The following is a 26654-nucleotide window of genomic DNA, read 5'->3' as shown; positions in this document are numbered from 1 at the left end:
TGCGTAGTCTAAGATCCATGCTCTACAATAGTTGCATAACCCTATGAGTGGCTTGTGTGTGGCGCGCACTGTAGCTGCCCTGTCAGGGATTATCATCTTGCCATCATTGGAGATGAGTTGCCCTAAGTAGAGCACTTCCAGTGAACAGTACTGGAGCTTTTTCGTATCCACTTTGCACCCTTTCCTTGCTAACAACTGTAGTAGTGCGATGGAATACCTTCGACAGCTCTGTTCACTCTCGCTGCAGACCAGTAGTTCACCTACATACTTAATGATCATGCTGGGCACTTGGGTATTCCCTAGATCTTCATGTAATATCCTGTTAAAAATACTGGGGCTTTCACAGTACCCATGGGGCAAGCAACTGTGTTCATAGCGTTTTCCTCCGAGGGTGAATGCTGTAAGGTACTGTGAGTCTGGATGGAGGGGCACTGTGAAGAATGTCTTCTTCAAATCAACCACCGTGAAATGGGTGGCTTCTTTGGGAATGCTACACAAAATGGATGCTGGGTTGGGAAGAAGTGAAAACTCTTTCTGTACAATGTCATTAAGGGGTCTTAAATCCTGAATCATCTTCCAACTGCCTGTTGCCTTTTTAATAGGGTATATAGCCGTATTACATGGTGAGGTGGGGAGTACTATGATTCCTTGCTGTAACAGAGCCTGCAGTGTTTCCTGAATCCCTTCTTCTGCCTCTCTGGACAGGGGGTATTGTTCGACCCGTGCAAGTATGGCTCCAGGTTTGAGTGTTATCTTTACAGGTGTTACTTCTTTCAGCATTCCTACGTGCGGGTTTGTTGTCCACAAACGTGTAGGGACATACTGAAAATCACTCTCACTGAATGGGGGTGGTCCACTGACAACTGCCAAGAGGGGGCTCTGCACTTTCCTGTATTGTACCATTATGTCACAAGGTATACACATTTCGAGGATTATTTCTCCATCGTTATTAGCATCTTCAAGGAAGTCCCCGTCTGTCACTTCTTGTAGGGGTACATTTGGATCGATACACAACACTGTGCGCCATTGGCCCCGTGGGGGTCAGTTCCTAGCACTACAATCCTTTTAGTAGACACAAGCAAGCCTTCCAGATCTAATGACAGGATTGTGCCAGCAACCACTTTAGGGAACGCCACAGGTCGAAAAATGAAGTCTGCAGGTACTCTCCATTCCTTTCTGATAATCTTCGAGACAGCTCGGCCAAGTACTTAAACAAACATGTCTGGGTTGACAAGGATGCCCCTCATTACCGCCTGTCTGGCCACAGCATGTATTACCAGCATCGCTCGGAGGGAGCACATGCCAAGGGTGGCACAGACAAATCCCCCTGTCTGTGAAGGATATTGTCATGTTTAATTAACTAAGCAGATCCCTACCAAGTAGGTTGACAGGACAGCTCTCGGAATACGTGGGTACCACTGATCAGGCTCTAGCCTGGCTGACCTCTTTCCTCTCTGATCGACCCTCCCAGGTCCAACTTGGGTCCTTCCTATCATCTATCTTCCTCTCTACCTGTGGTGTTCCCCATGGGTCTAACCTCTCGCCCTGGCTTTTCAACCAATACCTGGCAACTCTCACCCACTGCATTGCCATTTTCTGCTCAAATTTCCAGAGCTACACTGATGACACTCAACGCAGGCTGCCCTCGGCCACCTCCTCTCCCTCTCTCATCTCAAATTGCCTAACTACCATTCAAGATTGGTGTGCCGCCAATGATCTTTGTCTGAATGCCAGCAAGTCGGAGATCCTCCTCATTGGCACACCTTCACCATCCTTTCCCCTCACTCGCTGGCTGGCCTCCATTGGCCCTCCTCCTACCCCCACCTGCGAGGCTAAGAACCTCAAGTTCATCTTTGACTCCATACTTTCCTTCTCCACCCACATCTCTGATGTCTCTAAAAGTCGAACTTCCTATTGCACCTCCTCAGAGGTACTCTGCCTTTCCTCTCCTTCCCCCAGAAGCTCATGGTCTCCCAAGCTCTGGTTCTCTCTTGGTTGTAACAGCCTCTTTCTAAATATACCTGCATCTACTCTCTAATCCAGAATAGGACTGGAAGACTTGTCCTTGGCCTCAAGCTCTGTGATGGTATCTCTCCAGCTCTGAAATCTCTCCATTGGCTCCCAGTGGATACAAGGATTAAATTCAAAACCCTCTGCATTGTCCAAAAGGCTTTCTGGGCTCTGGGCCCAAAATACCTTCAGCTATCCCTCTGCAAATACCTCCCCTCTCAAGCGCTTGCTCCTCTACCTCGAACTCCCTCAGGGTCAGTAGTTTTTTAAAGAAACGAGCTGGGGTCAGATCTCTGTCTTCGGATGGGGCCTCCCTCTGGAACAGCCTCCCAGCCACTCTAAAACTTGAGGAGAGCCATCTCCGTTTCTGGAAGCACTTCAATACCTTCCTCTTTGCTTCTGCCTTTGCTCCCCTGCTGATCTGTTCTCTCTTGGCACTGTGCACCTGGCCACCCTCTGTCCTTTGGGCCCAGGTACCTGCTCACCCTGCCACCCTACCGCACTGCCTCCGGGCCACCCCTTGCACTGGGGTCTGTATATGTACTCATACAGCCCCCCTTTTTTGTTCTTGCACTTATCAGACCTACCCTGTCTGCTGCCTTAAACCCAGCACTTGCCAATTTCTGGCTGCACAACCACTGTTTGTTGTCTTTATTATTTATTTATTATTATTTATCTGTTTCTCCTTTGCTCCGCACTCTCCACTTCTCCCCTCTTCCATGCAACCCCCCCCTCCTATGCACTTGCACATTCTCAATGTCACTGGGCCTAGTAAGATCATTGTTTTGTTCTCCCCTGTTCCCCTCCCTTGCCTTGTTGCACTCTCAAACACTTGTGTACAAGAGCGATAGAAATAAAATATCAATATCAATAAAGGAGGGGTGCTCGTACAACCTTCCCTCCCAGCTTGACGTCTAAGGCCCTCATTCCGAGTTTGGAAGTAAGTACTGTCCCTTACCGGCACGGCGCAAATAGTGTGTCCGTGCTGGCACCAGCCCGCTAATAAAGGACTATTACGACGTTGCGGGCACGAGCTTTGTGCCATGCCGGAAAGGGGCGTAGCGCCATGCCGCAAAAGGCCCCCAAAAAGCCCTTACCGGCATGAAGCTAGGCGCAGATTACACCTCCGACATAGTCCAATGCGACAATAGCAGTGACTGTAAATAGCAGTGACCGTAATTAGCGGTCACCGCTATTTACGGTCACTGCTAAATAGCGGAACCGGAAATAGCGTCATCGCACAGGAAAAATACAATCCATTGCCATCCTCAGCACACAGGACCCCTGGGACACTACAAATCGACCGGAAAGTTCATCCTACCACCCAAGAATGCCTAGAGCACTCAAGAAGGGATCTGCCTGCCTCCAAAAGGAGAGATTCAGCCAGGATGAACTGCAGATGCTCGTCGACACCTTGCATGAGCATGCAGGGACAGTGTTCAGCAGCAACCTGAGGAGGGAGGCCGTGTTGCCCAAAAAGGAGATTTGGGCACTAGTTGGCCAGAAGGTCAGTGCAGTGGGCAACACACCCCGCACGGTGAAGGATTGCCGTAAGCGGTGGGATGATCTGCGCCTGAGGGTGCGCAACATTCTATCTGTAAATCGTACCCAGGCAATGGAAAATGGAGGAGGACCAAGCTCTCCCATTAAGCTCACCCCGTGGGAGGAAACATGTGCAAGCATGATTGGGCCAGAATCAATAGAAGGCATAGGAGAGATGGAGTGTGGCGCCACGACATCTGCTGATGGAGGTGAGTGCCCAAAGTAAAAACTGCTAAGCCAAATCTGATGAAAGTCAATGCCAAAATCTGTCCAAAGAGTAACGCCATGGTCGGCCACACACACACACTCCCTGTAAAGTATGCCGAAGCAAGTGAGACACATGCCGATGCCTGGTGCAAGGCCGTAACGTACATGGCACATTCCACACAAAGTAGGAAATTCCATGAGGCACACAGCGTGCATGACCTAAATTGTGAGCATGTCACACAGCACAGTACCTGGCCAACATGAGTGACACCGACATATGGCTGCATTTACCACCCATGTATGAAATGACGTGCCCTTCCCAACACAAATGCCTATTACCCACAATTGTGTGTATGTGCAATCATACCAATGTATGAATGATGCCTATCCAAAGATCACTCATGCCGTCTCTCTCTTTCACCCCCACAGGCAGTGAGCATGACAGTGAAGAGCAGGACACCACCCCTGCACAGGACAGCAATCGTCCGTCTACATCCAGGGGATAAGCCCGGGGACGCCGTGTCCCAGCAAGGGAGCCACCACAGGGACACATACCACCTGCAACATCAAAGCCCGTGGAGGGCACACCACCCCCCCCCCCACTGTTCTGCCTGCAGACACCTGTCCGACACCCCATTCGGAGGAGTCAAGTGTGGGTGGGGAGGTGGCAGCCAAGGCACCCCTCACATTTGAAGACATCCCTGATGACATCTGGGGCACCATTGAGGATGATTCAGTGGACACAACACAATTAGCATCCCCCCAGGTATCCTTGTCATTCACGTCCATATTGTTACTTTCAATACACTGGTTGTGTAAAAAAAAAGAGTGGACATTCATCATTGCGCATGTGTCATTTAATCTTGCACAGTGCATAGTGTACATGTACCCCCACACCCAGTGCCCTATGTACAACCATTACGTCACCGTCTGCTGACATATATGTCAGAAATATTGTGCAATCACAGACTGGCGCACAGCATGTCCCTCCTGTGCATCGCCACCGTGATGATGTTGTGCCACATCTTCATCATCCCCTTCATCATCATCAGGTGGTAGCAGTTGCATGTCAGGGGGCAGGGGCACGTTCCGGCGGATGCACATATTGTGCAGCATTACACATGCCATGGTGATCTTGGCCACCTTCTCATGTCTGTAGAGGAGTGCCCCACCAGACCGGCTGAAGTAGCAAAATCGTGCCTTCAACAGGCCAAAGGTCTGCTCGATTACCACACGTGTACGGGTATCGGAATGATTGTAGTCCTCCTCGTGCCTGTTCTGTGGGTTTCGGACAGGGGTCAGGAGCCACGGCTTCAAGGGATAGCCATCATCACCTGCATGAGAGGGGAATGAAGGTACATTTTTGCTATTTCATGTTGGACAACTGTACTAGTCTCACATGCCTGCAGGTAATCAGTGCCCACATGCACATGCCCCTGGATGCACTGACCCCATTTCAGGTGCCTCTATGTGTCCTGTGCCATGGACTAATGGTGTGGGTTGCATCTTCAAGATGATACATGGTGTGCACTGACATCTTGTTGCACGTGCATCGTATATGCATACAGCAATGTTGGAGTCAAATTAGTAATGTGTTCTGTGCGATTTACTAGTAGCGGGCGTTGGCAGTAGTCTGTACAATATTGGGCATTCTGCGCTGATCATTCCCATGGTGACATGCAGCACTCCTATGGGTGTGCCGACCTGGTGACACACTGTGGAATCCCTAGTTGGTTCAGTTCAATGCACTCCCAGGGATGATTGCCCTGTGTGGTGATATGCTGGAGACAGGAACATAGTGCATATGCACTGCATGGTGCAGGATGCCTTTACGGTGGGTGAGGGCCACTGATGAGTGGTGCATGTGTTGTGGGATGTGGGCTGGTTACCTGTTAGTCATGTAATGATAGGTGTCGACCTTACTGCATCACTATGGGAATTGGGTGTCATATACCGTTTCTGATGCTTTGGGGCACAGTGTTCGGTGATGTGCACATTGTGCAGTCACATCAACATTCCCACCCAGGTGGAGTATGTATCCCCCCCATTGCCACCAAGGTGGAGTATGCATCCCCCCCATTCCCACCCAGGTGGAGTATGCATCCCCCCATTCCCACCCAGGTGGAGTATGAACCCCCCCATTCCCACGCAGGTGGAGTATGCATCCCCCCTTCCCACCCAGGTGGAGTATGCATCCACCCCCATTCCCACGCAGGTGGAGTATGCATCCACCCACCTCACAACCCCGATGCACTGCTATGGCCCAGGTCAGGCAACTCACCAAGCAGCCAGGCACGTCGTCCAGCATGTCGCTCCATGAAGCGTGGTAGCGTGGAGTTCCGCAGGACAATAGAGTCATGAGTTGATCCGGGATATCGGGCACAGCAATGTGTGATGATCTTGCTGGCGTCGCATACCATCTCCACATTGATGGAGTGGTATTGCTTGCAGTTGCGATACACCACCTCCATGGCATGCGGGACCACCAACTCCACGTGGGTGCAGTCGAGGGCACCTACACAATTTGGCATGCCTGCCAGTGCATGGAAGGCAACTTTTGTATCGAATATCTCCTGGGGAGTCCGTGGTAGGGATATGTAGTCCCTTGTGTTCTTGAGGAGGGCATCCAGCACTTGGTTCAGAATCCTGGAAAATAAGGGTTTTGATATGCCATGCATGTGCCACACTGTGTGCTGGTAGGTGCCTGGCAAGGAAGCGGAGCACAGACACTACCTTCAGTAGAGGGGGGGATGGCAGTGCGTATTTCTATGAGGCTTACTATGTCATCGTGTATCAGGTCCACTATGGTGGTGATGGTGTCCCGGTCAAGCCGGTACAAGGTGTGGATCTGCTCAGGGGTTAGATTGAATTGACTGGCTCTGATGCAAGGGATTGTGGGCTGCCGGGTGGTAATGGTGGCTGCACTGGTGGGGCATGCTGGGCCTGTCTCACCCTCCTTCTCCTCCTGCGTCTCCTCTGTGGTAGCGGCTGTTGTTGTTGATTGTTAGGCAGAAACCTGTGCAGTTCCCTTAGGGACCACTGCAAAAGATTTAGGACTACAGGTGGTTGGCAGTAAACCCAATTGGTAGCAATCTGTACCACCCAGATTTACCTGGTAGCTGTGGCTGAGCAGTCAGACTTCTCTCAAGATGAGTTAGGCAGTATATAGAGTATACACAATAGGTACAGAGACACAGTAGCACAAGCAAACACTGACCAGAGCTTTGGTGTAAAAGTATATAATTATTTATTTAAAGACACACTTGTAAATTACACTAGCACAAAAAGAGGTAAGTAACTTCAACACACAGTCACTATTATATATATATACAACCCTGAGTATTTACTAGACATGTCTTAGTGAGAAACACCACTTATTTTCAGACAGAGGTGAGCGCTTAACCTAAGATGGCACTCTAATAAGTTATATAAACAGGGGGAAAAAAGGCATAGTTTTGAAAGCACACAAATCTTAATACTTTTCAAAGATTAAGTTCAAAACCCTGTGCATTGTCCACAAGGCCTTCTGGGGCCTGGGGCCTAAATACCTTCAACTCTCTCTTCCTAAATATCTTCCTTCCCGAGCCCTTCGCTCATCCGTCTCCAACTCCCTCAGGGTCAGCCGCTTCTCAAAGCAACGAGCTGGGGGTAGATCTCTCTCCGCGGCAGGGGCCTCCCTCTGGAGCAGCCTTCCTGCCTCCCTGAAATTTGATGAGAACCATCTCCGGTTCCGGAAGCACCTCAAAACCTTCCTCTTTGCTTCTGCTTTCTCTGTCCCTCTCCCCTGCTAAATTCTTCATTGAAATTGCACTGAATCTGCAACTGGGCCACTCTCACCGACCTCGGTCCTGAGCCCAGCAACTCTCCACTTGCACTGCCTCCCTGGCAACCCCTGCACTGCAGGACTGTCTCTGTATCCCTACAGCCCCCCCTTCCCAGCACTTGTCTGCACTTATTCTTGCACTTGCCACCAGCTGGCCCTATTTATTTATTTATTTTATATATATATATATGTTTTTATTCTACTTACTTGTACTGCACTTCCCCCCTCCCCTTCCCCTTGCACTTTTCCCTTCACCTACCCCTGCACTTGCGCGGTCTGAATGATACCTGGCCTAGTAGGATGGTTGTCTGTCTTCCCCTTGTTCCCCCCTCCCTGCCTCGTCGCGCCTTGAAACACCTGTGTACAGGCGCGTTACAAATGCCTTATCATATATCATATCATATCATATATCATATCAAAGAACCACAGTGAGGCAGGTTAGGCAAAGTCTACTGGAGAGCAAGGAAGTTCAAATGCCAGGCCCACTCTTAGAGAGAGCAAGCGAAATGTGTCCAGGGTCACACACTGGGGTTATGCCCAAAGAGTCTTTGTAAATAGTTCACAAAAGATTGAGATCAAGTCAGGAAAAGTTAGTTAACAGGTCCCAGGCTAACCCAGGTTAGAAAGTCGAGGATTTACTGTCACCCCGAACGATCTGTCGCAAGGGAAGCCAGGCGGGACACAGTACCTGAAAATGGGAAGAATGCTCCAGCGGGGGCAGTTGTTCCTGGCAGTGGGTGCAAGTCGGTGTTTCGTCCAGAGGAAGAGGAGGCCTCGACGTGGAGGAAAGCTGGAGGTCGTTGCAATGCCAGGGAAGAAACCAGCCGCAGAGTTTTCCGGTTACAAGGTACCACCCTTTTCTTCGCGGTAGTGGTAAACCGTGGTATTCCGGTTGCCGGGGTGCTTTGCACGGGCAAGGCGGCCACGAGATGGTCCAGGAAGGCGAAAAGACGGGCAAACTGGTTATCCCCACCAGTCAAAGGAAGAAGACTCTCCGGGCTGGAGATCTCCTCTGCCGTCGGGAAAAGTGGTGAGACGGTTCAGCAGGGCTCCACCGGTGGTGTCGTCATTGCAGGTCAGCTCGGCTTCTCCCTCCTCGGATTCTTTAGGTCCTGTGGTGACTTCTGAAGTTCCAGTCCCCAAAGTCCTGCTTTTATGCAGAAAACCCCCATTCATTCAGCGTAGCTGTCACTCAAACATGCTAAGTGGTGAGCCGGGCGGCTCACCACTTGGGCCAATCACACAAGAGTGCGACTTGAGTTGCCGAGGCAACTCAGTCCAGGGTGCCTAAACTCCCTCCCACACCCCCTGTGGTACCCAGACAGAATGGCACCACTTTTGGAGGCTTCTGTGGAGAAGCCCGCCAAAAAGTGGAACAAAGGGCTCGACTTGGGTTGGAGTCACAGAAACAAACACAAATGCCATTTTGGAACCAAGTTTCGGCAAAAAATAACAACCAGTGAATTTATATTAATTTAATAAACCGGCGGTATGTTCGAGGCTATTTTAAAAAGTGGTAGCCTCGAACAATGGGAATATCCCATAGGAATATATTCGCGGTCGAATATAAAAAGTAGTATCCACTGCCACCAGCCAAAACTCGGTCGGGGGGAACTGGACAGTGCCCCCTCGAACAACAGACCCCGGGGCAATCGAATTGCCCCGACCAGTACGTCCACAATATGGTGGTTTGTACTGGTTCTGTTCACAAATTGAGACTAGTAAAGCCAATGGTGACTTTCCATGCCCTGGGAGACAGTAGTCAGTCCCAGGGTATGGAGTCTATGTTGGGGGGTCGCTACGACACCCCCGGGTTACTGTACGGAGGGTGCGGTGTAACCCACATACCAAAAACACATGAAGCCCTATGGGGTAAAAGACCCCATAGCCCATAAAACACATTACAAAGTCAAAGGATCTCTCAATTCATGTCTAAGAGTGGGAGAAAAAGAGTCTCACTCTTAGCAGGAGAAAAAAATAAATCCCAAAAATCCAGCAAAGCAGCTGGGGGACTCACTAGGTTTGGAAAATTAGCCTTTACAGAGAATTCTCCCTAACACTTGATGTTGTGGCAATGCAGTAATGCTACTACTATTGGAATCATCTTGCTGTGGGAGGGGGTGTGGTGTGTGGGTGTGCTCCTTTTGTACTGGGCCTGAGTCCATTGCCTCCACCTGTGCTGATTGTGTGCACCTGTGGCAGTTTGGGACACTGCTCAGGGCTTTTTACAGCATGTCGGCGATGCCGGTATTTACGCCGTGCCGGTAAGCTTCATGAGGCCGTTATTTGCATGTCCGTCTCACTTGTGATCTACTCCGGTTTACGGCGTGCGTGCGACCAGACCGCTATTAACTACATCGTACTTTACAATGCCGTTAATAGTGGTCTGGTTGGTTGGAATATGCCGTAGCGGTAATCGATGCCGGTATTCCTTTACCGGCTTCGTTTTTCCCTTTGCATCAACCTCGGAATGAGAGCCTAAGTCTTTTGTGTAAGGAACCATTAAAACAGCCACAGAGAATCCATGCGTGTTGAGAGTCTTTCCTGATAGTGGGAAGTTTCCTTCACTAATGCACAACTTCTCTGCTCCCTAGTCCACCATAAGGATGAATTGTTTATTTCATATCTATGCCCCCACCAGTGGTTCCTCTTCTGGATGTAAGGTCCTTGACAGTACTGGACACGCAAGTGCTTTCTGTGGGCTGTCCTACTCGCGGTATGTGTCTGTCCCAAGGAACGAGAAAGGGTTCCCCCCTACCACCATTGCCCCCTGGAATGGGGCTGCTGCTCCGTTTGGCGCAGTTGCAAATGGGTGTCTGCTTTCCGTGGCTTGTTGATTGGGGCGGTTTTGATGTGGCTGCACGGTCTCTTTCTGGTGTTGTGGGTGGTAAGGGCCAGGGATTTGGGGAGGCAATTACGTATATGCCTTATGAATCTCATACAGGATTAAGGACACTCCCTGAACAGGCCCTTGTGGGCTACCTGGGTGGGGGTACAGATAGGGTTGTTGATTGTAATTATAATTCCCTCCCTGTCTGCTGCAACATTCTCTCGAAAAGTTTCCTCACCTTCCACACGACCAGCACTGTCCTGGCCCACCACCCCTTGGTCCTTGTCCACCAAATCCCCCTCCTCTTTGCCCTCTGGACCCACCTCATCCTCACTGGGGCGCTTCTTGCCACTGGGGCACCGAAAAGTGTTGTTTTCCACTGTCCTTGTCCGTTGTCTGCCCATACTGCTGCCATCCTTGCTTGTGTTGCGATGGAGGCACACCCTTCCTCTCCCCTCTGTTCTGGGGCAGCACTGTCGATACCACTGTTACCTTCACTAGTTTATTTTGAACTAGTTTCACTTCCTCTGCCTGCCGCCTCTGGATAGTTTCTTTCTCGCGCTCTTTGATCCTCCTACAATGGTGCACTATGATACTTTGAATCTCTGGCCATCCCTTTGCCTCCACCCCAGCTATCTTATCGAACACCTTCTGCACTTCCTTAGGTAGTCCCCTTTTCACAATAAAATAAAACAAGGATGTTGATTGATCCCAGGCGCTGCTCTCCACATCTCTTGAACCCTGAAAATGTACTGTGCAGCATCTTCCTCATCCCCCATTGTGGACTGCATTGTTGATTTTAAGTCTGGGGTGTCTGGAAAATATTTGTCAGAGCGCATCCCATCCTCGCGGTCTAATCTTGTTGAATGATGCTCCATCATGGGCATTGTTACGCTGTGTTACTCCCGGATACCCCGCTTTAATCCACACTGTCTCTGGCTGATGTCCCACTGCAGCTACTAGCAAACTCTTAATGTCCCATATGGCTAGGGGCAACCCTGCAGTGTTTTTCTCAAATGCATAAATCCATTTCCCTGCTCCCGTGGTAAGCTGTGGAAGGGCCTTAAGGAGATTGTTTTTGTCCATTTGCGCCCAAGGGACATAATGCGGTTGCCCTGCGCCCTTATGTATTAAGGGCATTTGTAGTTTTGCCTTTCCTTTCCTGCCCTTAACAGCACTTCCCTTCTTTTTTGCCAATGCTATCCAACCAAAACTTTCCCTTAATCTTCTGTCCCATAGGCTTTCTACTCTCTGTATAGTCATGGCCGCTTGCTCGGCCCCTCCCTCTGTATCTTCATAGAAGTCAATCCAATACTCCTTGTCCCCTCATCGGGACCCAACATCCTCATAGCCCAGACTGTCTGTTTCTCCTTCCCGCTCTACATGAACAGCTCTTATCCTGAACAAGAAGTCACCTGACTTCCATTCGTCCCCGGGCAGTTGTGGGGGCGTTCCTGAGGGCAACATTGCAACCTCTGCCACCCGTGTTGCTTCACAGACTGCCCTCAACCTGGCCAATTCTGTACGCGTGGAGGCCAATGCTACCTCGAGGTCTCTCGCGCTTACCCCTGTATGGGTGGACAGCTCAGGGGTGCAACATATGGTGGGGGTGGGGCCGTACTTGGGCCGGTCACCATCGTACCCCCTGACACATATGTTGGGTTAATGTATCCTTCTGCTGGCCATGTGGCATGTGGTTAGATCGCCTTCTTCGTCTGCCCACTTTTCTCAGTCTCCTCCGTACTCATTTTCTTACTATTGTCAGGTGTCACCCCATCCTCCTTTGGGGCTTCTGTTTCTTCAAACATTCTCCCTAAGTCCAATATCTCCCTCCTATTCTGTAATGGTCTCCCTTATATCTTGCAGTTAAGTAAGTGGACACATGGTTCAAGGCGCACCTATCAAAAGACCCCCACTTTGGCCATTCCTTCTCCTTTAGTCTCAGTCACCCATTGGTTGTGGTACTTCTTGATTTTCTCACAGTACACGGGCAGGGCTTTACATAAAAGGTCTAGGGGCGTGTCCGTCCCCATGGCTACGTCCAGTCAGTATTGTGTGTCAGAGATATTCTTGTACAGTTGTCCCACAAAGAAACCAGGAATACGATACGTCCAGTATCACTTAACACATATGTACTATAATCGTGTCTGTACTACCAGTCAATACTGTCAAAATGTTCATAACAAAAACATCAATTCACTTTTTCCCCCTCCCCTGTTTCCCCCTAGAGCATCTTCATTCACTCCCTATATGCTCCCCTGATGCGCTCACACACACATCACACACGCCCCTCCTGGGCCTCCTCCGTACATATAAAAATACACTAACAAAATATACTAAAATAACAAGCTAAAACAACAACCACTACTCTTCCCAAGCTCTCTAATGATATGGAGCACCTATATTTCTTCTTGCATTTCTCTCTCGCACTGGTTGGGACATTGCAACGTGGCGCCACCTTCTCCCCTTACTCAGGGAGGTTCCCGTATTCCTTTTTCCTTATACTTAATATTTCTCAAGAAATAAAATAAACAAAAATGGCCATAAAAGTTTCCACAACCAGCAAGTCAAAATATACTCTCACTTCCATTCACTGGGTGTTCATCCGTTTCATGCTGCTCTACATCCCCAACCGTACTCTCTTATCCCTTGCTGGCTATACTCATGTGTTCACGTTCTTCCAAAAGCCTCAGTTCATGGGGAATCCCCAACAGGCCTGGGCCTCTCCCTGGGGCCGTACCCCGCTTAAACGAGCAGGCAGGAATTCTGCAAAGACGACAACCACAAGGGCCACTCAGTGTATGCGTTTTGGGACTGGTTACTGTAGGTGAGCGCGGCTCTTCCAGAGAGTTCACCTGGATACCTCGGCAAGTACGGAAGCGATGGAATCACTTCGTAAGGGTCACCAAATGAAGGCAAGTTTCTTTTTACGCTCACTCCAGAATAAAGACAACCCGCTAGGGAAATAGGCCAGGAGATAACATTGCAAGGATAACAAGGTTTAATTGTACCGAATACAAATATCAGCAAAGGACTCTGCTGCTCGAGTGCGCTCTGACTCATTCTGCCACAAACAAGGGTTTAAGAACCCCAAGATCATTATCACATACAGTACTAATGGGTGCCACTGATTGGAGGCACCCTACACATGAGCCTGCTCCATAGGGGATGCAGGTTGTAATTGATTAGTTCTTTCCCGTTGGTCTAGAATCATGTGGGTCTGCTGGGCTCATCCTCGCGGTGAAGGTCGTGGCACACATTATTACATTGTTGCATTCTAAACTAAACATGCTAAGCCTAGTTATTATATCATTGTGACAGGCACATGGACGGCACGGGAAATGGTGCCCAGGGGAAGGGAGGATAAAATACAGTCATGCTGACCCACACATTCAGGGCTTCATTGATACCGCAGTTCAAGGGATATGTACAAGGGTTATGTTTTCATGCTTGGAAGAATACAGCCGTGCATGCTTAGGTCTTCTGCAGACATGTGATAAGTGATGGGTCAGGGGTATCGTGCACCCATTGGGGGATATAAAGGTGGAGTGGTCAGGTCAGGCCTGTGGGGCTGGCTCCAGACTGGCTCGGTGGGGGTTAGAGGCCTACTGGCAGTTTAGTGGAGATGAATTGACGCAGTGAGGAGTTTGGTGTTGTCTCACACTCTTGCAGGGTGCACTCCTTTGGAAGATACTAAATATTCGCAACACTGGAGGGATGAGGGAGAACTGCACTTCCGTGGGAAAGGGGCTCTGTGGAGTCAGTCTGTCTTAAAGAGATTGGGCCTAGTGAGCAGATAACGTGAACAGCATGAGCCTGCAACTTATCTCTTTTAGGCCTAATACAAAATGGAGTCATGGGCTACAGGTTTTCTAGTGCCGTGCATCTATTTCTAAGCGCTACATTGCCTCTACATGTTTCCTCATAGTGCAGGTTGCTCCCCCCTTGTACACCACATCACCTCATATGGTGTTCACCTTAACTAAAAGCATCTAGGGGGTTAGGACAGGCTCATTTCTATCCCAACAGCAGTAGAGTTGTCCCTGGACGCGAATAAAGCCTTTGACAGTTTGACATGGCCCTACCTGCAGGAGGTTCTGGGAAACTTTGGCTTTGGTCCACAATTCTGGAAGTGGGTGTTTGCTAGCTTTGCTACTTCTTCCACCCATGTGAGGGTAAACAAGGCATACACAGGTCCCATTACCATTAATAGGAGTACCAGACAGGGGTGCCCCTTATCCCCATTACTTTTTGCACTAGCTATGGAGCCTCTTGGCCAGTTAGTAAGAGAGGACCGGGGCATATCAGGAATTAAATCTGGGACTGATCAACACAAAATCGGGTTATATGCAGACAATGGGCCTCATTACGATATTTGCGTTAAAAACCAAACTTTACCGGGCTGGAGGTGATACCGCGTCTGGGTAGCAATGATGTCGCTAACATCGGTCGATTACGAGAATGCGTGCACGCACATTGTGGCATGCCGGAATCGTTTGTACCGTCATGCTGTAAATGACCCCAAAACCCCTTTTAGCGGCATCATGGAAAACGCTGACACCCCATCTGCCTCCGTCCACCCCTAAATAACGGACACCGGTAATAACGGGCCCATTATTGTCGGGCCCAGCAATACCAGGCTCGTTATTGTTACCGGAACCAGAAATAGCGTCATCGCGCCGGAACGGGAAATGGTACAGCGGCCATCTTAAAAAACACAATCCATTGCAATCCTAGAGATACAAGACCTGGAGCCCCACACCACCAGCCACATCTGCACCCACACCTCAGCACAATGCCAAAGGCCATAAAATAAGGTGCATCCCGCCAGAGAAAGGAAAGATTCTCCGAGGATGAATTTAACATGCTGGCCGACACACTGGCAGAGAATGCAGACGTGGACTTTGCCTCAGATCTCAACAGAGCTGCACAGCTGAAAAAGAAAGATATATGGGAGCTAGTGGCCCAGAAGGTCAGTGCGGTTGGCACCACCGCCCGCACCGTAAAGAACATTAAAAAACGCTAGGACGGCCTGCGCCTCTGAGTGCACAATATCTTGTCTGCTAATCGGAGCCAGGCTCTGGCTACTGGTGGTGGGTTCAACTCACCCATTAAACTCACCCGCTGAGAAGAAATCTACGCCAGCACCATTGGAATGGAGTCTATAGAGGGCGTGGGAGATATGGAATGTGGAGCGTCGTCTTCGGCAGATGGAGGTGAGTGTCCAAAGAAAACACTGTAATGCTAAGTATGATGATGGTCCACCAATGAGACTGTGCTAGGCCGTAAAGACCCCTCATATGGAAACTAAGGCACAATCACCATATGCTAGTGACACGACAGACACAAGGTTCGTTTTTCCAAACAAGTCTGATTTATTTCCAAGTATTCTCAGTCGGCCAACTGGGGTCTAACGTCTCGCAACGTGTGTACCCAGACCTCATGAGACGCAAGAGAGCGAGTAACGCTCAAGCAGCAATATTTATACATGACATGCAATCTTTTAGAAGGCAATTCAAACCGTCCATAATGTATCTTTTAGGCTAGGGTTCGATGATTGACAATCATGACAATTATGACACATTATGACAAGTCCTTATTCAGTCTAAATATACTTATTCTAGCAACAGTGGCAGAGACAGTTCTTTTTTATGGAGAACATAGAGCTATTAGTACAGCAAGGCTATCATGTTCATAGGAGAGACATTCTTTAACACGTTATCTGTGCGTTTCTATTCATGGACCAAAAGCCAGACAGTTCTGAGGCAGAAAATACTATTCTGACAATCTTTCACCCATGGTCCTTTATTGCTTTATCATGTATGTTCTGACTTGTTTTCCGTGCAGGAGTTCATGTGGGACTCCTGGCGGTGCAGCTCTTCCTGTATTTGGTTTGGTGAACAGGCCCTTGGGATACCCTTATGGCACCCATGGGTGGGAGCATGACCCTGTACTCTTAGTGTATGTTTTTGGGCACCTGTGTGTAGCCAAAGAGCAGAGTACGGGCTGGTGGCAGCTATGTTCTGAATTGACAGGTGCCCTATGCATCCTCCATTTTGGGATGCCCCGGCCCTGTCATTGGAATCAGTGGATTCCTGATAGGAAACAAGATGGCCCCTATGGCCTTGTGCTTTCTATCGCCTGTTACCTTCTTTTCCCGAAGTCCCGGGAAGCCCTGACTCTGTCCCTTCCCCCTGACTGGCTGTTGGGTGGAAGTTCCATATATGGTGTTGTGGGGAAGTCCAGGCCTGACTGGCGGGAGCCTTCCCAATGACTGTATGTTGTGGGTATGCCCTAGTAGCGGGACCTGGGTGAATTGAGTGTGTGACGAATACGCATTCTGTGTTATGGGTGTCTAGTATCTGGTGTTTGACACAATGACTGAGACAGCCCTGCCCGGAACTAGTATGAATGCAGTGTGTCGTGCTGAATGGCAGAGTACTTGTCCGAATCCACATTCTGTGTTGTGAGTGTCTGGATGGAAAAGAATGGCCTGAATGCACTGTTCGCCTGATTAGCTGACTGACTGCCTGAATGCCCTTCTGAATGATTGGTTGCCTGAGTGTGAACCAGCAGAGTGAATGGGAGATCAACTAGTATATTTGGGGGCCTCTCACTGCTAGAAATCGCTCAGAATCTGAAGTCGAAACTGATCTTGAAACTGATGCTTATCTATGAAGCCCACTGGAAGAAGAAGAACTGCTGCTGCTGTCCTTCACTAATCTGAAAGCTGCTGTGTCTTCAAGGAACTGATCCAAGAGAGGGCCTGGCTAGGAAACCTATCCCCGAGCTACGAGGGATCATTGTGCACCAGCTGATCTTTGCCAAAGCTCCCTGGTAGACAGAAATATGAAAGGCTGCCGACCGGAGAAGGGGACTGCCAAGGAGAACGAAGAGAAGCACCGGACAGCCGTCCACCGTCGATGACCGCCGTCACCGACCAGAGCCACCGCGCTCCCTTTGCCTAAGAACATTTGATCCAAGGACTCCCTTGTTCACCATCGTCAACCGATTTCGTCCTGCCCGACAAAGTAAAGGTCGTCGAAGACCGAGGAGAATCCGCCGGTGGGTTTCCTGCCACCCGAAGACCTCAGAGACGCCGATGAAGCTACTGAAGCCAGCCGCGGTCACCACCCGTTCGCCTACACCGACGACCCGATTCCCTTGCTGGGCCAAAGTTCTTCACTAACTCTTTGCGGCAACGAACACTTGTCACCGAGGTGCACCGCACGCCTCTTCTTCACAGGACATTCACGAGCTTTCGTCAACGAGCACCGCGAAGATTGAAGGTGCTCCCTCGACGACCACCGTTCGCCTCTTTCTTCATCTCAGAAGTTCGACGACCTGTGGCTCCCGCTTGAAAGGGAGCGCACTAAAGAAGGGCCCGCCGATTCCCCAACGAAGAACTCCACAACACAAGTTACATTTGGGTTGCATGATATGATATGATATTTTATTTCTATCGCACTCATACACAGGTGTTTCAGAGCGCGACAGGGCAAGGGAAAGGGAACAGGGGAGAACAAAAACAACAATCTTACTAGGCCCAGTGACATTGAGAATGTGCAAGTGCAGGGTAGAGGGAGAAGGGGGAGAAGTGCATGGGAGGGGGAACAAAAGGAGAGTGCGGAGCGAGAAGGAAAAAACAAAAATAATACTAAAATAATAAATAAAAGGCAACAAACAATGGGAGTGCAGCCAGCAAGTGGCAAGTGCTGGGTTTACGGCAGCAGGCCGTGTAGATCTGAAAGTGCAGGAAGAGAAGGGGAGGGCTGTATGGGTACACATACAGATCCCAGTGCAGGGGGTGGCCCAGAGGCAGTGCGTGAGGGTGGCAAGATGAGCAGGTACCTGAGCCCAGAGGACAGAGGGTGGCCAGGTGCATGGTGCCGAGGGAGAGTGGAATCAACAGGGGAGAGGGAATGAGAAGGCAAAAGCAAAGAGGAAGGTTTTGAGGTGCTTCCGGAACCGGAGATGGTTCTCCTCAAGTTTTAGAGTGGTAGGGAGGCTGTTCCAGAGGGAGAGCTCAGCCGAAGACAGAGATCTACCCCAGCTCATTTCTTTGAGAAACGACTGACCCTGAGGGAGTGAGAGGTAGAGGAGCGGAGTGCTCGAGATGGGAGGTATTTGCGGAGGGATAGCTGAAGGTATGTTGGACCCAGACCCCAGAAAGCCATGTGGACAATGCAGAAGGTTTTGAATTTAATCCTTGCATCCACTGGGAGCCAATGGAGAGATTTCAGAGCTGGAGAGATACGATCCGAGGGCTTCAGGCCAAGGACAAGTCTCGCAGTCCTGTTCTGGATAAGTTGTAAAGGGCGGAGAATAGAGGCAGGTAGATTAAGAAAGAGGCTGCTGCAATAGTCCAACTTAGAGAGAACCAGAGCTTGGGAGACAGTGAGCTTCTGGGGGAAAGAGAGGAAAGGAAGAATACCTCTGAGGAGGTGCAGTAGGAGGTTTGACTTTTTTGATACATCAGCGATGTGGGCGGAGAAGGAGAGTGTGGAATCAAAGGTGACACCAAGGTTCTTGGCCTCGCAGGTGGGGATAGGAGGAGGGCCAAGGGAGGCCGGCCAGAGAGTGAGGGGAAAGGAAGGTGATGGTGTGCCAATGAGGAGGATCACGTAGAACTATAGAAGAAGATAAGACTCTAATAGACAATATATGGACTGGGCTTGTAATATATATCTTTATTTACCGGTTGCCCAGCTGGGGGGATCCTCATACGGAAATGTGCCTGGTGGTAGGGGCCCAGTATTCTGCCAATTGTCTAACCGACTTGTCTTCCTCCTAATGTTACCGTGTTGATTCGTATGCTATTTTGTTTTATTTATTTTTTTATTTACTTGTTTATAATGAAAACAAAATTAGATTTTTACAAGAAGTCGTTTCACGTCAAAGAAACAGGGAGGGGAAAAGAGAATACAGATAACAAAATGGGAGAAGAATCACAGTTGAAAGCAGATAAGCCGTTCTTTTCCAGGGAAGAAAAAGAGTAAAACTGCGTTAAGTGATACTGGCTTAATTGATAGTCTCTGTTGCCAGTCTAAGTGCAGCATCCAGCATCTTAACTGCCGCTGTAGACCATTTTGTTTTTTCACCTGACACCAGGCGGCACCACCATGATTCTTCCTCTCAAAGTGGTGCGTCGTACATCAAGGGTAGCAGATAAGCTTCTTGCAAATGCGCGGTTTTAGCACAGTTCAGAAGTAAATGTCTTATGGTTTCCACCGCTTCAGTCTGTGAACATAATCTGCAGGTTTTTGATAGTGATTTGGTCCGGATAGCTCTGATTTCTTGAGTTGGCATTTGGTTGAATCTCATTTTCATAACTATTTTCTGCAGTCTTTTGTTAGGGAATATTTTGCAGTAATTCAAAGATAAATTCAACTTGTTTGTTGTTGGAGATAAGTGAGCGAGTAACTTGTTTGCCGTTGTTGTCTCACACGTTTGGATCCAGTCTTCTTGGGCTATTTTTGTTCTTATCCTATCAGGATTTTGCATGAGATCCTCAGCCGTGCAAGCCAAGTCTGACAGATTTTTTGTGAGTTTTTGTTCCCACTTGTTCAGAGCGTTACAACGTCCTTGGTTGAGTTCCACCCGAATCGATTTGTATATCGGAAGAGTGTCTGGTGAAATCATTTTGCGAAGGAGTCACATCTGACTTTGTTCGACTGATGCTTTCAGCGATAATAGGCCCAGTTCACGTCTGAATGGATGACGATTTCGGAAGGCCAATACGGCTTTCCACAGGAAACCTTCCAGTTTTGGCCATATAGTATCGTGGATATTCAGGGCCGCATCCATACCATAGGTTACCGATGGAACTACCTTTTGTTTATAGAATTGAATTGCAGGTAGTAGGGACATTTTCCCGTATTTCCGGTCAACTAGTCTGGTTTGGGTTGTCAATGTTTTGATTTTGGCCCACAGCGCCAGATGGGTTGCTTTTTCGGATCTTGCTGAATCAATCATTATTCCCACATATTTTATACTAGCGACGGTCTCTACCTTCATATTATTCAAAAACCAGTGTCCGTCGTCTGTTGTTGTTAATCGGTTTTTCCCCATCGTCAGGATTTTGGATTTGGCAATGTTTATCTCCAGATCGTTTTCATGTATGTACTTGGCCAGATTGGTTAATTGGCGCTGAAGACCTATTTGGGTCTGATCCATAAGGATCAGGTCGTCCGCATAGAACAATCTTGATATTTGGATGTTACCCACTTTTGGTGGGAACGCTCTTACCGCTGGTTGAGCATGTTGGAAGTCCCCCAGGAAAGCAATAAAGAGAGCCGGGGTGAGCGGACATCCCTGCTTCACACCGCGTTCCGATGAGAACTGGTCCGACAGCATTCCTTGTGTATTTAAACGGACTCTGAGTTTTTTGTCCATGTGAAGTGCAATCACCGGATCTAAGATTTCCGCAGGACAGTTCCAGTTTGATAGTTTGGACCACAGCTTTTGCCGGCTGATTTTGTCAAAAGCTTGCGTCAAGTCTATAAATGCTATGTATACTTTCAGAGCACCATTCTTTACGTTTTCTTTTATGATGTTTAGGATCATGATGTTGATGCTGGTGCTTGCGTTCTTGACAAAGCCTGTTTGAAGTTGGTCCAAACAAGGAGATTTTCTTGCCCATCTGTGGAATCTGCTTAAAAGAAGAGTTGCAAAGATCTTGTCCATGATGTCTAGGAGGGTTATGGGACGGTAGTAGCAGGATTATCTCTATTTCCGTTTTTTAAAATAAGGAATATTACCGCATCAGTCCATGTTTTAGGGATTTGTTTAGTGGCTTGACATTGCTTAAAAACTTTTGTTATTAAAACGGACCATTCCTGTGGATGTTGTTTTAGATCTATATTAGTTAGACCATCAGGTCCCGGTGCCCTTGACGTTTTCAATTTCAATCTCATCGCCAGTATCTCGTCTTGGTCTGCGAGATCTACCCACGTTGACACTGTGGGACGTGCGTAGTTGCTTGAAATTTGCGGTAAAGATGCGAATTCGGATGTAAAGAAGGTTGTCCAAGTCAGTTCCGATACGCCATTTGACAATTGATTATTTGTCTTGCTGTTTTTGTTTCTGATTAAGGCCCAGAATTCTCTTGGATCTTTTGACGCTAAGGTATTGAGCATTTGTTCTGTGTCATTTTTATACATGGCGGCTTTATGCTGTATCAACCATGATCTATATGATTTTGTTGCCGCTTTAAAGATATCTTTTTGATCCCTGTTGTCAGAGGCTCTGGCTAAATGCTTCAGTTTGCGCAATTCTCTTCTTTTCGTGACCAGTTGGATATCGTATTCATGGACGCTGATCCATTTGATGAGATACGGTTTCCTTGTTTTTTCCTGTGCATCAGGAAGAATGGAATATAGTTCGGTCTGTTTAGTAAGTCCGTAGTACTTCTGTTTTCTTCATCAAACTTTTTTGTGATCTCCTTGATATTTGTCTCTGTGATTTGGATTCGTGTGGGCTCCATGATACCTCCACCTCGGCTGTATAGGTTTCTTTGGGGATGCTTACTGACTCGAGAGTCATTGTCAGCAAGTTGTGGTTGCTGGCTTTGGTTCTATAAACCTCAAAGAAATCTACAAAGGGCAGAAGGGAGTATGAGATAAAGATATGATCCAGCGTCGCTGTGGTTTCGGCTCGTTCCCAGGTTGGAATCGCTGGAAGCTGGCCTCGGGCTGTTGCCACGTTGTGGAAATTTCTAGTGTCCATGAAGTCTGACCACATCGCACCTCGCTCAAGGGATGGTGAAGAATGGGTAGTAAACGAGGGTTGGTCACATCTAGCGTTCAAATCTCCACAAATAATAAGGTGGTCAGTAGCCATTTCTGTTGTGAATTTGTCAAGGATATCCACGACGGCATCACAAAATTCAATATTGTTTGTTCTTTGTGGGTTCCAATAAACGTTTATAATAGCTATATTGGATTTAGTTTTGATCCTTGAGACGTTCTCTGGGTGATGCCACTCTGTTTGTAGCACCAAAGTACCATACGTTTCTGCCACTTTCTTTTTGATGGAAATACCTGAGCCAATTCTGACTGCGGTTAAAAGGCCTGACGATGGTCTGCCAAACATACCCTTGACCGCTGGAGAGATGTACGTTTCATATCCGTCGGGCACTCGTTTTTCCATCAGCCAGATCTCCTGGAGACAAATGATGTCAAATAGGGCCAGGTCTAGTGCGTCTGGTTTGGTCAAATGGTCATGGCCCCTCGTATTTCATGAGCACATAGTGTTTGACTTTAATTGATCCGTTGGCAGGAGTTTGGGTCATTGGTTGATGGTCGGCGTCGCTAAGCCTTTTCGTTATTAATTTTGAGGGTTTGGATTTAGCACCTTTTTCAACCATCTCCACGGCCCTGATGCCTCTCGTTTTTTGTTGTGAGACCAGTCAGAACTTTGGTCGCTCGATGAGCCGTGTCCACGGTTTTTCTCCAATCTGCAGTTTTTTCTTGTGTTTTCTACATGTTGAGTTTTTCTGTGGTTTGCATTCTCGTTTACCGAATAGTACTTCGATTGGAATCTCCCTCAACGTACCTCACCATCCTCCTTGTAATTCTCTCTTCTTTTGTGTAAATGCTGGTCTTCAGTTTTCGATCGATGGTCCGGACGCTTTTCAGTCAGTTTACTTGAGAGATGCAGGTTATTTACAGCCGATTCTGACGCAGAGATTTCCACTAGGGAAAAGCCCATTTGGTTTAAGGCCAGGTTTACGTCTTCTTTTAAATCTGTACCCACTGCATTTTTGACATGGAGATATGCTTTCGCCTTTTTGTTCCTATGGTATGGTTCGATCAACACGAAATCTGTGATGTTCAGCGATTTCAGAATGGGAATTTCGTTTAAGATTTTTAAGACTTTCTTTCTGTTTAGGACTAAGAAGTTTTTCCCAGCCGTCAGTTGTTCCATCTTGAAAATTCAATTTGGGGTTGCTCTGGTGTCAGTTGTGGACCTTGCCCGCATCCGGGCCGTGTTTTCAGATTTGTTGCTTTTCGACGTTTGAGGGGTGTTTTCGTAGTGTTCTAGTGTTTGCTTATGATTTGGTTGTATTTTCTTAGATATCAGGTCAGATATAACTTCTCGCCCCCCTTCACGAGCAACGTCTTTATATCTGTGTGTTCCTGGTGCAGTCGTGGTCAAGATTAATTTCTTGTTTTCTTTCTGGGTAGTGGCTTTGCCTGCTGCATTTGAGTTGAACTCTAGATTTTTTTTAATGTTATCAAGGGGGTCGTTGATCTCCTCTTGGTCCAAATGGACAGTTAAAAGTGATGAGTTCCCTAACGACTCTGCCTCATTAGAACCAGAATTGTCTAATTCAATGATCGTTTGCTCTCTCGATGTATTATGAGAAACTGGGCCTTGAGACGTTACGGGTGGTGTTGCTACTTTGATTAATGCTGATGAGGTTGATTTTGCGATGTTGAAAATTGTAGCGACCTTTGCAGGTTGTTTATTTTGTTTCTCATTCGGTGATTTAGTGTCGCGCCGGCGAGTCTTCCGAGTGGGATTTTCATTTTCACCATCGGTTTTTGTCTCATTTGCATCTGGTGGAGGGGTTTGTTCTGTTTGAAGACTCACTGGTTTGCTCGGGAGCAACTTGCGTTCTTTTTGGTTCCAATTAGGGTTTCAAGTCGCGCGATTTTTAAATCCCATTGCCTTTCTTTCTCAATGTTTTGTTGATTTAATGCTGTAATGAAGCCTTCCAAAAAAGTTACTTTGGTATTCGTCATAGATGAGAGTGTTAATGAGTCTTACATTGTGTCGTTTATTGACTCATATAACTTTACGAACGGTGCAAGTCCCACCGAGATAGATGACATAATTGTTACAAGATCTGTTTTTTTTGCTGGAGCGTATTTTGGTTGATTTCCAAACATGTCGCTAGGCCTTCTGTTTCTGGCCGGGGTTGAGACATCTTTTGGAGGGTAATTGTGTATTAATGATCTCCTGGGTGGGAGATCAGTGGAGTTCGTTCTTTGTCCAAAATTAGCCATCACCGGTTGAGCCAGTGTAGAATGGAACGAGCTCCTTTGGTTCAGTCCATTGATTATGGAGGTATTGACTGACGGCATTAATAAATCGTTCCCGGGTCCACACTTCTCAAATCGATGCAGCGGGACGTCTTCGTCAAGCAGATTAATTGAGACTGTCGCTACTCCCCTGGGAAGTAAATTGGCGATGTTGTTTCTCGCATCAAAGTCGCCAGGACTGTCTGAGCGTGGAGCAATGTCCTGCAAGCCGGGGGCCTCTACCAGAACGTTTTGACAAGGATCTTCTATAGTTTTCTTTTGTTTGGGGGCCGAGTGCACTTCTAAGACTGCATATAGCATTTCTGCATCCGAAAGCTCTACCTCGGCTTCCAGTTTCCTCTTTGTTTGCTTGGAGAAAAAGTCTTTCAGGGCATGAGACGTCAGGGGATTCTGGAAGGTTGACTTTCCTGTTTCTCCTTTTTTTGGTCTTAATCGACCTCCTTTTTTTTGCTGTTGGCATCCTTGATATAGTAACTCCCCCTGCTCCTTAAGGATCTTCTTCGTCAGTGCTCTTTTTTTTAGTAGTGCCATTGCTATGTCTCTTTTTTGAGCAATGAAATCATTAGCAGAGACGTTAGATGGACTGAAAGTTGTTTCACAGTCTATGCCCACCTCCGTAAACTTACCCTCGCCGTGATCGCAGGAAGCGTTTTGGAGATTGACTTTTTTTTGTCAGATAGGCTTGGCCGCGAGGGGACAGGAGGGGGCGCTTCTAAGCCTTCGTCACAGGTATTTGCAGTTTTGGAGGAAAGTGTGGAGTGGATTTCCACTTGTATGCTAAATTGAAGAATTTGCTGGTCGAAAGCTTCTTTGGTTGCTGCTGATGGCGGTTTGATCTGCGCAACACCAGCCGGAGGTACACCGTCCACGGCGCGTACCAAAGCTGCATCTCCTGAAGATTCAGCCGGTTCACCGCTGACTGTAGAATCCACGGCCCGCAAGCTGAGGTCAGCCCAGCGGCGTCCTTCGACTCCGCTTGGCTCCATCTCACTCACCGCACCGGCGGCTTGCGGGACGCATTCAGCCAGCGACAGAGGAATCCGGATCGCCGAGGGCGTGTCTGCCAACGGCATGCCGGACAGTGGATGGGATGCCGCCTCTCTGGCCGAGGCCTGTCCCCCCGCAGGTAGGGGTAAACCTGGCGGGGATGTAAGGTGAAAATGGGAAGGTAATGTTTCGGGAGGGAAGGTGAAGCGGGCGTAGAGAGAGAATCTTCCTCGGTGCTTTCCTCCGAATCTCGAGGCAACGCTCCGCTCTGAGCGTCCTCGTAGTCAACGCCCGCACCCTCAGAGAGGCAGGCGGCCGTTGTGTTGGAAGCTGTAGACAATGATGAGGCTGTGGTCGCCGCCTTTCTCTGTGGTGCGGCGCTGAGGCTGGAGTTGTTATCATAGTTTTTTCTCGCACCACAACCTTTTCGAGTGTCTTTTCGATTTTCTAATCGGGCATATTTGCTCCTCAGCACCCTGCCTGAAGGACTTTTCAGATGGGGCAGGGGAGTCGAATTGTCAAAGTTGTCGATATTTGAGTCTATAGCTCTGGGGAGCAGCGGTGCTTTGAGGTCTGCTTGCAAGTCCATTATTCCTTGCCTCCTAGCCTCAGTAGACTGCTGTTGACTACTCGCACCTCAGCGAGCCAGCTCCGCGTGCCGCTACGCGTGGATGATGGGGGTTTTAACCACTGGCACTGTAGAAAGACTGCAGGCAGAAAGACAGGTAGATACTGCTGTTGACTGCTTGCACCTCAGCGAGCCAGCTCCGCGTGCCGCTCTGCGTGGATGCTGGGGGTTTTAACCACTGGCACTGTAGAAAGACTGCAGGCAGAAAGACAGGTAGAGACTGCTGTTGACTGCTCGCACCTCAGCGAGCCAGCTCTGCATGCCGCTCCGCATGGATGCTGGGGGTTTTAACCACTGGCACTGTAGAAAGACTGCAGGCAGAAAGACAGGCAGAGACGTATGCTATTTGAACTGAGTACAGTTGATGCATTTTAATGGAATCAGGGTAATCGTGGTACCACCTAGAACTGTATATATTTACCATTTTAGAATTGTCGGAGCACAAAGTGTATTATCGTGATTTTGTATATAACCTTGAACCTTATTTATATAAACACTGTTTTAACTAATATAGTGGGTTTACATTCCTTTGTGGATGCTTGGGGACTACACTGTACTTAAGAACCAGCCTGCATCACC

Source organism: Ambystoma mexicanum, chromosome 4q (assembly GCF_040938575.1).
Source record: "Ambystoma mexicanum isolate Mex_15411 chromosome 4q, UKY_AmexF1_1, whole genome shotgun sequence".
Taxonomy (NCBI): domain Eukaryota; kingdom Metazoa; phylum Chordata; class Amphibia; order Caudata; family Ambystomatidae; genus Ambystoma; species Ambystoma mexicanum.
This window is presented reverse-complemented; position numbering follows the sequence as displayed.